Here is a 14,223-nt window from a genome sequence, read left to right on the forward strand (position 1 = left end):
GCGATGCCTATCCTTGATGAAAGTTGCTATGGTAATTGGTAATCAAGACCTTGATAACAGCTATATGGGTATAGGGTATGCTATAATCTAAAAATCTACAAAAGTCTACCTTATTCCAGTTCATCTGGGTAAAAGTGAAAACATCAGTAAAAAGGCAGTGATACGGACTGCCATATGCAGAAAACTAGACTGTTTCCGATGGTCCTCATAAAGTTTATATGCTGTCTGGAAATGTGTGTTAAAGTCTATGCCACTTATCTCCAGTAGTTTACCTCCTTTTGCTAGATCTACAACAAGAAAGAGAATATTCTGCTGATAAACAGGAATATACAGCTAGGGAAAATGTCAGTGCTTAAACCAGAGCCTTGCTATTCTCTCGGTGTTATCATTGCTGGATCCTCTGCCCTTCCTTAGTGGGTTTGAGGAGGTGGCTGTTTTGGCTGGAATTAGAGAGGCACAGGTGGTATCACCAGCTGTAAATTGGAGGAGGCACTTCCTGATTATGACCACTGCCTACACGTAAATCACTGCCAAGAGAGAAGCTGGAAAGTGTTGAAGCCTTCTCCTTGCTTGGAAAAGAGGCCTGGAGCATGATCGTAACTTTCCTGTTCTGTAGGTTTTTCACCTGTGGCATTCAGAGCTCCTCACAAGCACGTGGCTTCCCAAAATGCTGTGGCAGAGATGCTCCTCATATTTGGCAGACGTGAGGCATTGTAAGTTTGTGTGTCTAAAATTTAGGCGTGTGAAGGCACTGGGAGCTCAGGAGATGAAAATGTGCAGTATGTTTGAAAACCAGCTTACTTTTTCTAAATGACCTTGATGTGTATTGAGATGGCTACTTAACTGTGACAAAATATTAACCCCTTCAAGTAAATAACAACTTGGCCTCTGTGATTTTGCACCTTGGCTTTAAATGTTTGTGGTGGGAGGCTTGTCCAAAGCTGCAGAGTAAATACTAACCTTGGGTCATTGCAAGGAGGTTGGCCTCTTCTTCTTGGAAATGGTTTTTAGAGGACACTGGAGAGTTTCTGTGTAAATCCTTGCATAGGCAGGAACAGGCCTTGTCTCAAGTGCACATAAGCACAGCCATTTGGAGTTACATCATTTTATTATCAGGTTAAATTTTTTTTTAATTATTGTCTGGTGCTCATTTCCCTATATAATCACCTTTACATTAATGAAGGCCTATACTGGTGGCCCTGAGTTGCCTTGTCTTTGGGAAGTTTGGGGTGCTCTGTCTTCTCATTTATCTCATGCTGAAAGCCTTTGCTGGGAATGATCACTCTACCCATTGCCAGCTTGCTGTCTTGTCTTTTTTTTCTTATTATTATTTTTTTATCCTCACTGTCCTATATTTGGGTCCACTATACATACACACGGAGAGCAGTGAGTGAGTGAGAGAAGTTATAGAATTAACCCACCAACGTGTGCTAGTCACCCACACACTTGAGGAGAGAGAAAGATTAAAAGATTAAAGTTACAAACTAAAAACTACCTCAGGCTACTGATGAGATCTAAGTGCCTGGATGCTAAGCCAAACTCCCACTCCTGAGGTGCAGCGCCACACTTGCTGTCACTCAAAGCAGATTTTCTCTCTTTCCTCTGCCATCCCCTCATGCCACTAGCTTCGCTATTTTTACAGACCAAAAAACAAATAATAAGCTAGTTTTGCCCGTCTGTGCCACACCTCAGAAATTTTGAGGTGATCGTGTAGCAAGCTTTATGCACTCTTGAATTTTTGGAGATGGAAGAACTGTCTGGCAGCCTTAATCATGTGCCTCCTTTGCCCATATCACAACCTCTGGATCATTTCAGTTCAGCAGAGGCCCAGCGTAGGAGTAGGAGGGATGGAAATTTGCCCCAGTTTGAATTCTGGTAACTACATGGGGAAGTTTGCAAGTTCGTCAGTGCTTGCTCTTTCCTCCAGAGACATGTCATACAAGCCTCACTCTGTGAAACTTGCCATTAAATATGCTCACAACTTTATGTTCTTTTCTGCCATTTGTTAATGTATTTCCTCACATTTTCCTCAAATCTTCAGTAAGACGGGGTGAAGAATGGCCTTTTGGTTTTATGCCTGAAAGATACCGAAGTAAAACTGAGTTCTGGGTCTTCCAAAACACAAGTCATATTGCTGTGCCTCTGTGCGTATATATGATACAAAGTGAAAGAGATATTTTTTATTTGACCAAAGCAGTTAGTTTAACCCAAAATGATGATTGATCATTTAACACTCAGAGTACTGAGCTCTCAGAAGTACTTAAAAAAAACTTTTTTTAAGCTTTTGGGTCACTTTTTGTGAAGAATAGGATATTTCAAAACAAAAAGCTGAGCTCTGTTATTTGAAAACGTTGAAAACAGTATATTTTGACATCTCAAAAGTTTTTCTCCTCCCTGTGTTTTTCCAGATGAAGCTAATTGACAAATGCAGGCTGAATTTGTGAAAATATTCACTCTCTCTAAGATCCCATTTTTAGTCACATTTCCTACTTATCAGAAGTAGTTTGCCCAGCTGTTGCCCCGGGCCTATTCCCAGGGGACATACGTAAGTGGCACCAGTGACAAATGAGCACTGGTACCATCTTGATCTAGGAAAAAATGATGTGTACAGGGCATGTGATGGTCAGATGTGCAATGTGCACATTCATAGCTTGGTTTCACAGCAGATGACAGTGGAAACCTTGCAGATCAAGACCTGTTCAGGTGGCTCGTACCTGTCTTTAGATATTTGCACTTCTGCTAGTATGATTAGCTGCTTTGATCTGCTGCCAGTGGTCTCAGTGTGGTAGATGTGCTTGATCCTTGGAGCTGTTCTGGCAGGGACAGCTCCAAGGGGAGCTTTTCAGTGCTGTTGCTGGAATTCATGAAAATTTAGATGCTGACCTTTGAAAATAGGACTGGAACTACTGATGTTGGGCAGTCATCTAGTTTCTCTTTCTGTGCCAAGGTACAGGGACTGTTCAAAGATACGCAACTATTCAACCATATATAAATAGATGTGCATACAGTTCTTGAAAACTGATTGCATTCCCCTTCCTCCCTATGTGAGGCAGGCCCCTCTGCATAATGTCAGCAGGGTGGCACATACCGTGGATAGAGCGTCTTGCCAGGAGCTTTGTGGTGCAAGGACCTTTGTGCAGCCCTTCTGCACCTTCACCTGGGAAAGCTCAGATTGCCTTGCCTTTGTGCCTCAGAGGAGGACAGCAGCAAGATCTGCATTTCCCAAGGGACACACAGTTTTAGTTGAGCAGCTCCTATTGACTGCTAGAGGCATGGCTAAATACTGCAGAGACGCAGCTCAAGTGTGGAATCATTTCCACATTTGCGCCTGTTTTGATGAAGACTAAATAAGCAGTATTAGCAAAGTCTTGTTTTATGAGCCATGTGCTTGCACAGGTCTTTGTGATGAATCTGTACCTTTCAACTAGTAACAACTAGTGTGCTATTTTATTTACCTAGGATTAATCTAATTCAAATGATGATGAAATTCGCTGATCCTCAAGGTTCAAGAGGTCAGATTATGATAATTTTAAACTGTTGCTTCTGGCCATAAAATCTATTAATTTGAAAATCAATAGAAAGATATCATTTGTAGTGTAGATGAGATAATTTCCTCTTTTAGTCAGCCTGACCCTGTTTTCCTGGTTTCCACTCCCTTGTCAAGTTTAACTTTTTTTTTTCAAGTTTCGTTCTATGCCATCCTGCCTAGCTTTCTGCCATCATTGAAGCCTATACACCCTTCCATTTCCCAGTCTTCACTCAAGCTTTCTTCTTGACTGTCGTCTTTGCCTCTGTTGCCCACTGTATCATCTGTTTTTGTGTGTGGTGGTGGGAGGTTATACTGTCCTTCCAGTTTGAAGCCACCTTCTGATTTCCGTGCACTGGGCATGTAAATTGTCTTTCAAAACTCTTTTTGCTAGCCATGTGTTCAGTGAGGTGTTACAGTTGCCAGAAACATATCCTGCTCCACATTTGTTCTTCATTGCGTTGCATGAGTTTATATATATGTCTGTTTTGGAGAATGCAAACTTTCTGGGGCATAGTCTTTAACAACTACTGTCATCTGCTCAGCAAATCCTGCCCATTGCACAATGTGATGAATATGCATGATGCTAAATAATAATCCTCACTTCTTACCTAGAACTTTTCATCAGGAGATCTAAAATTGCTTCGCTAAGGAAGTCAAATCATTACCCCAATTTCCAGATGGGGAAACTGAGGTACTGGAAGGTAAAGTAACTTGCCTGAAGTCACCTCAGGGTGGAGGAGAGCTAGAAGGAGAGTGCAGCTGTCTCTGGCCCAGTTACACATTCCAGCCACTAGACCCTGCTGCCTCCTCAATGATAGCTAATAAAATAAGTGCTTATGCAATGCATTTTTTGTCTTCTCCACTAACATCAAACATTTTGAGTGTTTTCTTCACACGTATTAATAGCATCCTTGAGAAATATGTTTCAACATGCATTTTCAGTAATACTTCTGTGTGTGTTAATGACCTAGCTAGCAGTTGTGACCTGTCAGAAGGAAGCAGACTGCAGCGAGGGGGAGAGGTGGCACATACTCCCTTGCTTTCAGCACTTCCTCCTCCTCCTCCTCTTATCTCTTCTGGTGGCAGTCGGAGATTCTGGGACCAACCGTGGAGACATCCTGCGCACGGCTCCTCAGGGCGCTATACCAGCTGCTGTGTTGGCAGCCTTGGAGTTGCCTCTGGGTCTGACTTGCCAGCTTGCCTCGTTGAATATAATTGCTTACTGCAGATTTTTCTTTGATTCTATGGCACTAGTATCCTGCTCAGGCTCCTCATCAATCTCACAATCTGGGGAGTCTGAGGAAATAAGGGATTGATCATCTGCATATTTCTTCTGTATATTACGAAAGTGTGCCTATGCCATGTGTGATTTTAATCTTTTTTTGTTTGATCAGAAAGAACATCAAAGAGTCAGACTGTACTGGTAAGGTCTGTGCACTCAGATGGGAAGGAAGGATGAATTTCTGCAGAGATAGTCCTTGCCCTAGGTGCTTCATGAGATAGAGGTGACAGCAGATCTGTTGTTCCCCCTGTCTAACCTTGTGCTTACCTCTGCCTATATACACACACATGCGCACATGCATGCACAAACACACTTTCCACAGTCTTGCAGATTTTGTATGGCAGACTGTATCATTTTTATTGCAGAACCTTCTGTGGAAGGAATAAACAGCAATGAGTGAACCCTTTAAGAGTGGCAGAGTATGTCCGCCTGGAGATCTGTGCTTTTTCGGCAATGAATCTGTTTTTCATTCTTTGAAGGTCATGAGGAGCCAAAGCACTTCGTGGAATTAGCAAGGATTTTAAGCAGAGCCTTTCTTCTCTCTTCTGTAAGTTATATCCACCCAGATACCTTAGCACTCTGGTAGAAAAAGTATGTGTAGAAGGTCAGGTGAGTTTATTTGAGTGCAAGTGGATGTATGCTATTTATGTGTTACCTCTATTTTCATCACAAGCTTTTGAGCACTTTGTAAATATATGACTTGTGTCATGGACAAGATTGGGCTAGATAATCTTTGGGCTAGGTAAGGGATGTAACATTTCTGACATTTGCTCTATAACCTGAAAGCATTTTAAGAAAGAAAGGGGATCTGAAATAGAGGTTCTCTTGTGCACTGAAGTTCTGCTACCTTGGTCATTGGATTCTGATGATTTATTTATATTCTGTGTGTTACGATGTCTTGGTTTAACCAATCCACCCAGTATAGTGTAACCATTTTGAAACCATAATACAAAAGTATGAAAATAACGGTAAAATTACGAGAACTCTTCCCATCACATCCTTCCCATTTGTGCAGGACAGACATCTTCAAAAGGAAACTTTTAGCTCCAGGTGTCAGGACGTTTGAGGGAAGGATCAGACTCTGCAATGGTTAGATGGTTTGTCCTCTGTGGGTCTGCTTGGGATGTCAGCTGAAGCAGTACCTGGGCAGAAAACTCTAGGACACTGCTTAAAAAACAAACAAACAAACAAACAAAAAACATAAAAACAATTCCCTGCTTTTCATGGGGGAAGTCTCCATATGTATCATCAGCTGCTTCTGGCTTTTTACCAGGTGTTCTGAAATCTACTCATGAAGGAAAACAGCAGAGCGAGTTTGTCCTATTCCTGTTTCCAGATGCAAGATGTGAGACTTGCATATATAGGCAACCGTTTCTGTTCCAAGCACACACCACAGCGGGCAGTCACAGGGGGTTACAGCCTGCTTAGTCTGCTCATAAATCTGACCCTGTACTTAAGCGCTCCAGGACAAGACGGATTTACACATCGTTCTTGGGCAGCTGTCAGAAGCACAGCTAGGCCTTCTAAGCATCTGTGCTACAATTTGAACACTCCCAGAGAACTGAATTTAGCCTGTTTCTCCAGGTGACTTCCCATGTGCAAGCTCTCTGCCCAAGACCCTGTACGGGATTTCACTGGGTGGACTTTAGAGGGCTCCTGGGAACATTTTGCAGGAGAAGGGATTTGCATCGAATGTCCTTGGTGAAAATCTTACTGCCCATCTTGATATGTACTGTAGCTGTTCCTTTTCTCCATGGAAGTGGCTGCATTTCTCTTGCACTGTGTGCATGGTATATAAAGCATTTTGGATGAAAAGTCTATAGAAGTGTGATACTAATAATATTTTACAGCTTTAATTACCATGATTGTAGTGTCTAAGGGCGTATGCAAAAACATTTTGAGTGGGAGGAGAGAAGGCAGCACTGTGAACATTTTTGTGGTTTTGCTGGGCAATGCACAATTGAGTTTTCTCATGGGAACCACAGTATGCCAGGAAGAAAAGCTGCTGGCACCCCATTGTCTACTCCACTGGGATACTGGATCACACCCCAAGGTAAAAGACACCGCTACAGTCATTTCAGTTTCAAGCAAAAGCTAGCTTGCCCATGTTTGTGTTTGGTAGAGAAGCTCCAAATGCAGGCACTGTCCATTTCTTCATGCAGCAGATATTTTTCCTCAGGCGACATTACTTTTGTAAAATCAGTGGTAGTTTTGCCTGGGGAATGGTTTTAGGATGGGGCAGCTGTTGATTTGTGGCATTGATTTGTCAAACTGAGAACAGCAGCCGTAAGAGTAACATGCCTATTTCTTGATCACAGGATACAATGCAAATGGAGTAGTCACTCTGTCAAAACTCCTACCCGTCCATACTATGTATATGTGGGCAGAGGGAAAGACAACGAGAACAACAGAGGGGCCTTGTGTAGCTGTGCTAGCGCTCGGAGGGTCTGGGTCAGAAATCTTCAGGCAGAGTTCACCACAAGAACCTTTATAGCAAAGTCAGTAGTCTTAGTGCAAAGTAACATAGCTAGTTGGCCAGAACTAATTAAAAAAAGGGGGGGGGGGAATCCTACGGCAGGAACAAAGGTTCTTAGAGTTTAGTATATAGAGAGTTTATGGTACATGGGTATACAGATGGGAAACAGTACCTTCAGGACAGTGCACAGGAGAAGTTTTAAGAACAGCTTTTGAGTGAGAAAGTATTATCATTTAGGTGTAAGCACTAATGTGTAAGTCTTTATTTGCCCTTTGTTGGGTAAATATCTGTTATTTTATAAACTTAGCTAATACTAGCGCTTAGTCTAAGAAAAAAAAAGGCAGATTTACCATGAGAAACCGTAAAAATAACAAGTTGACCTGTTGTATCAGTACAAAGCCCCCATCTTTGGGGAGAGCCTTGCATTTCCCCAGCTACGGAGTTCAGTCCTGTATCTTTTGAAAACTTAACAGTTTGACCCTCATGCTTAAATGATACATTACTTCTCAGATGTCTTTACGTAGTTTATATTGATGAACCTATGGCAAATCACCATCATAAGATGCTTCAAAGCCTGCAAGATCTCTACATGAAAAACTGAAAAACAAATTCAATTTGATTTAAAAATGGTAACCAAAGAGTGAGTATGTGACTCAGCTTCCTTGTACACCAGTACCTATTCTGTCAGACAAACAACTGTGAATTACAAAGAAGTGTTTTGATAGCCAATGTATTGATTTGAAGGCAATGAAAACAGAAAGGAAACAGTCATGAGTGTGATAGATATTTCTGGCTATGAAAAAAACTGTACATAGCCTAAGAAATAAACATATTTCACTGAGGATTTTGACTCTTTTTAAAGTTTTGACATGTCATCCTTTCTCTTTTGTTATTTACACTAAATAAGATTTTCACTGTTACAAACTCAGATTTCAATCTACTTTTGATGAGTTAAATACAGCAAAAAACTCCATGAATTTGTTCTCACTTTAACTGTATTTAAATAGTTTTAAAAACATAAAAAATAATAAATTCTAATGATACAGTAGTACCTTAAAGTGAGAACCAAATTTTGATCCTGGCCTAGCCAAGACTGCTGTTAAGTGATGAGCAAGAACGCAATCTCTCGTTGTGTTACGTTTTTATGTCGAATTTTTACAAAGAAGAAAACTCTACAACTGGGTAATCAAATGGATCACTGCCACTTTAACCTACAAAAGGGTACTCAAACGGGTAATCGCGATTACCTAACAAAACTGTGGGCAGCGATGGCAGACATCGCTGCCTGAAGCAGCCCGTGCTGTCACTGTTTGATGGGATCACTACAACCCGGACGTCTGGAGGACGGCTCCCTCAACGCTGCTGGGCGAAGATCGGCTTTTTCGCCGTTTGCTGTGTGTGGAGCTCGGCATCTTGTGTTCCGCCGTTACAGAAATCATGTGCGAGCACGTTACGGAGCGTGCGCAGCGCCTCCCCCGCCGCGCTCGGTTCCCGTCGGGGCCCAGGGCTCGCGGCCGCGGCCCGCGAGGGCTCCGCGCACCGGGGCGCGCACGCTGCCCCGCGCCGCGCCCCCTCCTCCGCAAACGCGGCCGCCCGCGCTGCCCGGCGCGAGTGGGCGCAACGCGCCGCTCCAGCCCCGAGGGGGCCCCGCGCCGCCGCCGCCGCCGTGGGGCGCCCGCCCCGCCCCGCCCCGCCGCGCCCCGCGCCCCGCGCCCCGCGCCCGCCCCCGCGCGGCGGCGGCCCCCGCCAGGCGCTGCGTCACGCGGCGGCCGCGCGTGGGCGGGCGGCGGGGCGGGCGCGGGCCTCGCCCACGTGACCGCGCGGAGGGGGCGGCGGGGGCGCCGCAGGCCGCTCCCCCCGCGCACGGCAGCCGCGGCGAGGCGCGCTGCGCGGCCCCCGGGGCGAGCGAGGCGGCGGCGGCGGGGACGACGGGGGGGGAGGGAGGAGTAGGAGGAGGAGGGGGAGGGGGAGGACGGGCTCGCCCAGCCGCCCCCTCGATGGGGAAGGAGGAGCCTGGGCCGGCGGCGCGCAGGCGGGGGGGCCGCTGGCAGGAACTTGTGCGGGGCTGAGGCTGCGGCGGCGGCGGCGGGACGGCAGCGAGGAGCGCCCCGGGCGGCCCGCGGCGGCGGCGGCCCGCGGCAAGTACGTACGGGCCGCCGCGGGCGGGCGGGCAGCTGCCGCGCGGGGCCGCGGCGGGACGGGGCCGGCGCCGGCGCCGGGGCCGGGGCAGCGCCGCGCCTGCCCCGCGGCAGCGCCGCCGCCGAGGCGGAAGGAGCGGGCGGGCCGGGGCGCGGGCGGTTCCCCGAGAAACCCGGCGGCGGGCAGCGAGAGGGCGGGAAGTGCGGGGACATCCGCGCCTAGTCCGCGCCCGCGGGGCGGGGGGTGGCGGAGCCCCGGCGCCGCGCCGATCCGCGCCGCTCCGCTCCGCCGTGGGGGCCCCGGCGCGGCGCGGCGGCTCCGAGCCGCCCCCTCCCGAGCCGGAGAGAGCGGCCAAACAGGGCAGTTTTCCTGCACTTAGGTGCCTGGCTTACTTCATCTCCGGCACGCACGCCCACGCGCGCAGAAGTGTGTGCGCTCGCGTGCGTGTAGCCTTTGCAGAGCCAGCCCCGCTAATGAGCCGACTCGGGGGAAAAAATGTGGTTTTTTCCCTTTATTTTTTTTCCCCTTCTCTCTCTCTCTTTTTTTAATTTTATTTTTTGAGAGGGTTTTTTCTCCACCAGAGTCTGACTGCGGCACAGCACAAGGGATGAGGGGTGTTACCGGTCCTCTCTGTGTAGGCATGTTTTTGCTGTCAAGGACCGTAGGGTTTGTATCGGCATAAATACCGACGTAAGCCCCCTCGTCTCCTTGCCCCCACGCCCTCCCACGACACACCTACTTCTTCTGCTTTTGTTTTTCTTTCCTCTTCTTCTCATCAGCTCTGTTAACTAGTGTGTCACAGCTGTGTGCAGATCAGAGCTGTGCTTCTGGATGTAACTCATATTTAGGAGTCGTAAATAAAGCCCTCTGGATTACTTTGGCACAGCGAGGTGAACTCAGGATGGAACAACTCTAGTGAATACTTGGGAATTGTTAAGTATTTGGGCTTCGTTTTTTTTCCTTTGTGTGACTGTTGCATGCTTCCAGTTTCTTATTAGTTGCAGCAAGATATACATCTGTATTTGAATATAAAATTTATTTAATAGATTGTATTTTGGCACACTTAAGAGCTAGACGAGACTATTTAATTTGCTAAGTCTAGCTACTGCAGCTACATGTAATTTTCTTCTCCTGCTAAAAGTCCTTTGGAAATGGTGCAGAAATGTAATGAATATGCAAAGCAGCCAGCTCTCAAATCCAAATCCAGTTTGTCTTCAGAGACTTTTCAAAACGCCCAAAGTGATCAAGATATATTATGAAATAATCACTTTTGCCTAAAATACAAGGATTTGATGTTCCACAGTTTTTCTTTATGCATATTCCTAGCTTAATTGGTGACAGCTCAAACATGTTTCACTTGAAATAATACCTCTAAAAATCAGTTAGGGTTGCTCAGTCACTTTTGCTTCTAGTACAATTGTAAAAAAGGGCAGGAAAACTGTTAGAATAAGTCCTTGCCCTGTGCTTATATCCCACAACTCTTGAGTTTTCTGTCTCCAGACGACCTCATCACTATCCACCACCTGCTTACTGCAGCTGTGCGTCCTCCCTGCCACCTCCAGGAAATGGGCAGCTTTGAACACTGACAGTGCAGAATGGGTTGAAATTGGTGTTTTCCAGTTGTTTAAAACATTGAGTTGGGCTGCTGTCAAATCAGTTTGTCTTTGTAGATGGAGTCAGTTGCAGTAATGCATCGTAATTCTGGTGCTGGTAACTTACAGATACTTGGTAGTGCTGTGGTGTCATTTTTCTTCTTGCTAGGAGTTATATTTGTGGTCAGAGTTAAGGTGACATCCCATGTCTGGAGCAGAGGGTATGGGGTGGTAGGTTGTGGATAAGAATGAGGTAATGTGGAAAATGAGAATGCATGGTTGTGGGTTGCAAAAGCTGAGTGAAGATTTAACTTGTGATTTCCTGGTTATTCTGTGGCTATAACAGTATGCAACCTTGAATGTATTTTAAACAGCTTTTTCTGTTATAGGGAATTTCCTAGCTTTTTTTGTTTGCTTTTTGTTTTTTTGTTTTTTTTTTATAAGTGAAAAATTCAAATGACAATTGCACTTCCTTGTGTGTTCCTACACTCCTTACTGGTATACTGTATTGCTTCATATTTCTAATCCCCTCCCCTTCCCCCTCTTCTGAGCTTCAGTTCTCAAGCTGTCTTTCCCTACCATTTATCATGGAGAATGAGCAAAGACATGGGAGAAATAGCAGCTCAAACTGCCGTCACTACATTCATTTATTCTTGCATGCCTTCCAATGCAAACTTTATGTTCCTGTCTCTTGCTGTGAAAGAGTTTGCAGTTGGACATACCTTAGAGGAAGATCTGCTGACTCTCCTACGGCAGCAGCAGCTCATTCTGCTTTGCTTCCTGTGGTTTGCCAGAGGACATTACCTGGCTGCTGCTTCTGAACCAGGTTTATTGGGATTGCGGATGAGAAGGCCCCTGACTTACTGAGCATACTGTGGAAGAGGGGAAATGCGCAGGGTGCCCTCCTTGGTCGGGAGCACGCAGAGGTCTCCTGGATGCGTGCTTGCCCTGGGTCTTCTCGTTGCTTAACCTCTTCTCATGTTTACTCTTTGCCCCAAACGTGCTTTCACTGCTGCGTCAAGAAATGGGAATAACAGTAATAGAAAACAAAACTTTAGGTCTCTTAGACGCTGGTCCTAGGTAACCCGAGAGATGTGTGGCACTGACACCCGAGCGGTGGGTGCAGCAGAGCCAGGCAGCAGTGCTCTGGCTCAGCAGACCTGTCTGATTCCCACAGACTGTTCTCCGTGCCAATCCTCATCGTTTTCTTCCACATTGACTAGCTTTTGTTCTTGCCTGGCTTTGTGGTTTGTGAGCCGAGCTGCGCCAAGCCAGAGGGGCCGAGCAGTAACATCTGAACAGGCGTAGCTGGCTGCGTAGCAAGGCCCTCTTGAAGAGGGGAGGGACTTTCTGTTTTGTAAGGTCAGAAGTACTTGGGACCTTGTCAGAGTGAGAGCAGAGGAACTAGATTTAATGAGAGGAGAAAAGAGGTCAAAAGGAGGAGTGTTTGAAGAGGTCGTCTCTGCAGAAATTAGTAGCGATCTTAAATGGGAAATTTGCATGGTCCTCTCAGGAGTTACTGTGCTAAATTTAGAGAACAAAATCGGTCTTTAAAGTGCAAAACAGAGGGATTTCAGTCTTGCTTTAAATGTAAATCTCAATGCAGTCTGAACTGTGGACTCGCTACTGACGCCTCCATACTACATATTAATCCAGTTTTATCTGTCATGAGGAGATTTGTTGATTAGAAGCCTCTAGGTGAAGACTGCTCATGGGCTATTGCTGCTGCTTCCAGCCTGTGGGCTGGAAAAATTAGCTGTGTGCCTTGCCTGCAGCTCCTGGGCTGTGTGTAATTCCACTGCCACTTCCTTCGCAGAATTCAGTTTACTTTCCTACACAAAGTCCATTTACATAGATTTATGTAGACTTTTGTGCAAAGATGGATGACTTCCAGAGCAAATGGGAATTCTTGTAACAGTTATAAGTTAATTTCTGGTATTGATGAGAGAAAGTCAACGTAGCATATGGAATGGGAGGGTAGAAACAGTTTAGTGAAATACCACTGTTATACCAGCTGTTAGTGATGTTTGCCTTCTCGACCCTTGTATAGAATAGGAAGGATTTTTCTAAGAACTTCTGAGAAGTAATGACAATTTTTAAGATAATGAATTATGTAGCATTTAAAGGATTTGCTGAAGTGAGCTTATTGGAGCTCACATCTTTGAGTTTAGATAGTGCTTAACTGTTTTTCTGCAGCTCTCTGTTGTTTTCTACAGTTAAACTGTGTTTCTAAAATATGTAACACTTGAATGTCACCAGATTCATCCTGTTTTCTAAAGTATGTGATTTATTAAGTCTTGATCTAACCAGTGGGTCTTTGAGGTGGTTGCTCAGATCTAAATGGCTAATTTGGTCCATTCTATTTTATAAATACCAGCTTACAAACAACATGCAGCTGGTTCCCTCACACTCCTTTTCTTTTTCTTTTTTTTTCCTGAGAAGATTATATTTGCAGATATTTGCTGCCACATCTTGTAAAATTTCTGTTGGCCTCCTAATTTTGGTTCTCATTAGAATAATGTAATCAAAGTTTTATAACAAATGCCTGATCTTTCAAGCGCCTGTTGAATAGATGTTGAATTCTGTTCATGTTACATGTTTACATTTATTTTAAGTTGCTGAAGAATGTTAATGGCAAAAGCATGTAACATGTAAGAGTAGTTTCTGCCTCGTTATTACTTTTGATTAGAAGTCTTCCACTGTGCGCACAAAATTATTTATTCTTACATCAGTTTTGGGTCTTTTTTTGTTTGGGCTTTTGGAAACCATTTTAATAATGTACGGTGTGTACATATTGTTCCTTAAGTGCTTTTAGGTTGCTGCTCTGTCCATTTTAAAGTGCAAAGTGATAGCAGGGCCAGAGTAATGTTAGAAGACTAGCTCCATGCTTTAGTTCTGTTACTTTTGCAAGCAACTACAAATTACGTGCTTCAGACACTATTGATTTGTGGTTTAGCTTAATACAATAAGACTGGAAATTATCTGTTTGTAGTTGTGAAAGCCACTGTGGAGTTGACAGAGAGGATGTATGTGTGTGATCTTGGTCTCTGGAGGATAACTATGGATAACATGGGTTTTATGGAAACTGTGTTTTTGTAGTTGAAACTTGGGGAAATGATTTTTCTGCAGCTGTAAGGGTAGAATACCGCTGTAATTTGTCTGTTGGGAGCCTTCAGAGCACAACTGCTGTGTTGCCGAATGGTAT

At 45.0% G+C, this 14,223-nt stretch overlaps 1 protein-coding gene across 4 annotated transcripts in view; it reads left to right on the forward strand.

The window, feature by feature from the left end:
* The window catches only part of NAB1 (NGFI-A binding protein 1), a 59,566-nt gene that overhangs the window by 24,184 nt on the left and 21,159 nt on the right, over positions 1–14,223 (forward strand). For 2 of the 4 annotated variants that reach the window (XM_062578694.1, XM_062578698.1), the window contains exon 1: positions 9,267–9,429. The exons of the other annotated variants lie outside the window; for them this stretch is intronic. The gene's annotated coding sequence lies outside the window, so the exon portion shown is untranslated. Of the gene's footprint in view, positions 1–9,266; positions 9,430–14,223 lie in introns of those variants that run through there. 4 annotated transcript variants of the gene reach the window in all.

This window comes from Rhea pennata, chromosome 6, assembly GCF_028389875.1.
Source record: "Rhea pennata isolate bPtePen1 chromosome 6, bPtePen1.pri, whole genome shotgun sequence".
NCBI lineage: Eukaryota > Metazoa > Chordata > Aves > Rheiformes > Rheidae > Rhea > Rhea pennata.